General features: G+C 39.1%; 1 long non-coding RNA gene across 1 annotated transcript in view; it reads left to right on the top strand.

The window, feature by feature from the left end:
• The window catches only part of LOC110268266, an 11,235-nt gene continuing 10,151 nt past the window's right edge, over positions 2,910 to 3,993 (top strand). Inside the window, exon 1 of the long non-coding RNA XR_002356397.1 lies at positions 2,910 to 2,977. This is a non-coding gene — a long non-coding RNA (uncharacterized LOC110268266). The remainder of the gene's footprint in view (positions 2,978 to 3,993) is intronic.

Consider the following 3,993-nt stretch of genomic DNA (forward strand, 5'->3'; position numbering starts at 1 on the left):
AGGTGGTAGGGCACTCTCCCTCAGAATTTTCCTCTTGAGCATGGCTTTCTCTCCGATTGCAAGGTGGTAGGGCACTAACCCACGGAATCATACGACAACCAGAGGAAGGTGGTACACGGTCCCTTGGAATGTTTTCCCTCTGAAAGGAGAAGGTGGTAGGGCACTCTCCCTCGGAATTTTCCTCCTTATGCGCAATAGAGAGACTAATCCGGGAGTTGTCGACCGGATTTTCTGTTGGGTTTGGCAATAACCGACATGTGATATCACAGCCAACAGGGCAGATATTCATCATGTGCATCTTCTATATGCTTGCTTCCCTTGTTTACTTGAGTTTGCCTAATTGTATAACATGCCTACTTTCTTCTTGAATTACTTGTATATATATATGAATACTACCTGTGGTTTCTTTGTCTGTATTATCTGTGTTTGTTTGGTGCTGAGGAGGTTAGGTAAGCAGTGGCGATGGGATCGCATGGAGGTTAGGTTGGCGAAGGCTATGGGATACAGCGATGTGTTTAGTTTTAGTTAGAATTACCCAAAGTTTAGATAACCCGGTTCATGGTTTAAGTTCGTTATATATTTATATATTTTGTTCTAAACTTAAATATCGGTTTGATGTGAAGTTCTAGGATTGCTTTTGGCGTCCCGGAGCCTTACATCTTACATTATTGGGCACTGTTACCATACTGAGAACCTCTGATTCTCATTTCATACGTTGTTGTTGTTTTTCAGATGCAGGTCACAACCCACCGCAGTGAGTCGGGTGATGGTAGCTGGTGCACGAAATTGTGATCACACTTTTCACAACTCCGATACAACTAACCAGCAAATGCATTGGGTCGTCCAAGTAATACCTTACGTGAGTAAGGGTCGATCCCACAGAGATTGTCGGCTTGATGCAAGCTATGGTCATCTTGTAAATATCAGTCAAGCGGATTCAAATGGTTATGAGGTTTTGATAATTAAAAGATAAATAAAACATAAAATAAAATAAAGATACTTATGTGATTAATTGGTGGGAATTTCAGATAAGCGTTTGGAGATGCTTTATTTCTTCTGAACCTCTGCTTTCCTATTGTCTTCATCCAATTATGCGTGCTCCCTTCCATGGCAAGCTGTAGGATCCTCTTGGATGAAAAATACCAGGTACGGTTTCTGCACGGCTAATCAACTGTCGGATTTCTCGTCTCGGATGAAAAATACCAGGTACAGCTACCGCACGGCTAATCATCTGTCGATTCTCGCTAGAGTCGGAATAGGATCTCTCTATCCTTTTTCACACTATCATTGCATCCAACATTCGCAAGTTTGAAGCTCATCACAGTCATCCCTTCCCAGATCCTACTCGGAATACCACAGACAAGGTTTAGACTTTCCGGATCTCAGGAATGCTGCCAATTGGTTCTAGCCTATACCACGAAGGTTCTAACCTCCGGACTCGGTCCATGGATTAGAGACCCAAGAGAATATACTCCGGATGTCGTCCAATGACTACGTTGAACATCATGTAGACCGCTTGTGGTTGTCAGGCACGCGGATCTTGGCTAAGCGAGTAACGAAGATAGTGGGTGATTGTCACGGGTCACCCCTCATTCTGACTTAACTGAATTAAGTACGAGAGTATATCTTGGAGAAGAAGTAAGCGTAAATTGAAAGAGAAACAATAGTACTTGCATTAATTCATGAAGAACAGCAGAGCTCCGCACCTTAATCTATGAGGTGTAGAAACTCTACCGTAGAAAATACATAAGAAAATAAGGTCTAGGCATGGCCAAATGGCCAGGCTCCCAAATCTAACATAAAAATGAAAAGAGGGTTTCAAAAACATATGAATACAATAGTAAAAAGTGCTATTTATACTAAACTAGTTACTAGGGATTATAGAAAATAAGTAACTAAGTGTAGATAGTGCAGAAATCCACTTCCGGGGCCCACTTGGTGTGTGCTTGGGCTGAACATTGAGCTTTACATGTGCATAGGCCATTTCTAGAGTTAAACGCCAGCTTGGATGCCAGTTTGGGTGTTTAACTCCAGTTCTGGTGCCAGTTCTGGCGTTTTACGTCGGAAAAGGGTCTGTGGTGGGCGTTTAGATGCCAGTTTGGGCCATCAAATCTCGGGTAAAGCATAGACTATTATATATTTCTGGAAAGCCCAAGATGTCTACTTTCCAACGCAATTGAGGGCGCTCCAATTGGGCTTCTGTAGCTCCAGAAAATTCACTTCGCGTGCAGGAGGGTCGGAATCCAACAGCATCTGCAGTCCTTTCTCAACCTCTGAATCAGATTTTTGCTCAGGTGCCTCAATTTCAGCTAGAAAATACCTGAAATTACAGAAAAACACACAAACTCATAGTAAAGTCCAGAAATGTGATTTTTGCATAAAAACTAATAAAAATATAATAAAAAGTAACTAAAACATACTAAAAACTATGTAAATACAATGCCAAAAAGGGTATAAATTATCTGATCATCAGAATACCAAACTTAAATTGTTGCTTGTCCCCAAGCAATTAAAAACAAAATAGGATAAAAAGAAGAGAAAATACAATAAATTCCCAAATTATCAATGAAGATTAGTTTTAATTAGATGAGCGGGGCTAGTAACTTTTTGCCTCTGAACAGTTTTGGCATCTCACTTTATCCTTTGAAGTTCAGAATGATTAGCATCCATAGGAACTCAGAATTCAGATAGTGTTATTGATTTTCTTAGTTCAATATGTTGATTCTTGAACACAGCTACTTTATGAGTCTTGGTCGTTGATAAACCCCATTTGTAGGGTTTATCTTGTGCTTGATTTAGGGGATTTTATACCCTTTTACCCACATTTATCCATTGAAATAGCATGGTTTTATAACTTCTCCTTTAATTCTGCTTAAGAGTGAAAACATGCTTTTTAGGACTTAAAATAACTAAATCTAATTCTCCTTGATTCCATTAGATGCCTTGATATGTTTGCTAAGTGATTTAGATTTAGGAGGTGAGGATTGGACCAAGGGAATGTAGGAAAAGCATGTAGAAATGGAGAACTCATGGAGAAATAAAGGAAACGCAAAAGCTGTCAACCCGACCTCTTTGCACTTAATCGGCCATAACTTGAGCTACAGAGATCCAAATGATGCGGTTCAAGTTGGGTTGGAAAGCTAACATCTGGGGCTTCGAAACAATATAAGATTTGCTATGGTTGAACCACGCATAGTGACGCGTACGCGCATAGTACGGGCACGTGCCGTTGCTGCCACCTGGTTCACTTAAAGCAAAACGTGGCCAGCGAATTCTAAAGCCTTGTGGGCCCAATCCAACTCATTTATGATGCTATTTAAGCCAAGGATTGAAGGGGGAATGAAGATACTTTTCATACTTTAGAAGTTAGTTACCATTAGTTTAGTTTTAGCTTAGTTTAGTAGTGAGAGTTTGTTTCTAGAGAGAGAAGCTCTCACTTCTCTCTAGAATTAGGATTAGGATTAGGTTTAGTTCTTAGATCTAAGTTTTAATCTTTGCTTTCTTCCACTTCTATCTCTCAATTCTTTGTTGCTACATTCAATCTTCTTCTATTCTTTTGTTGTAATTTCCTTTATGTTGTTCTTATATTTTGTTGTAGATCTAGTATTGTTCCTTCTACATTCTTCCAATTCAATAAGAGGTAATTCATAATAAATGTGTCTTCTTTGCTTTTCTATTGTTGATCTCTTGTTTTTGTAGTTGTAGATTCCTTTAATTCTTGCATTTAATAATGTTTACTTCTATTGCACTTTATGTGTTTGTTGAAATGCCTCTTCTAGATATAGTGTAGATTTTGTTCCTCTTGGCCTAGGTAGAGTAATTAGTGACACTTGAGTTATCTAATTCCTTTGTTAATTGATAATTGGAGAGATTTCTAATTGGTTTGGAGTGCACTAAAGCTAGTCTTTCCTTGGAAGTTGGCTAGAACTTGTGGCTCAAGTCAATTCATCCACTTGAATTTTCTTTAATTAGTAAGGGTTAACTAAGTGGTAG

Source organism: Arachis ipaensis, chromosome B10, assembly GCF_000816755.2.
Source record: "Arachis ipaensis cultivar K30076 chromosome B10, Araip1.1, whole genome shotgun sequence".
Taxonomy (NCBI): Eukaryota; Viridiplantae; Streptophyta; class Magnoliopsida; order Fabales; family Fabaceae; genus Arachis; species Arachis ipaensis.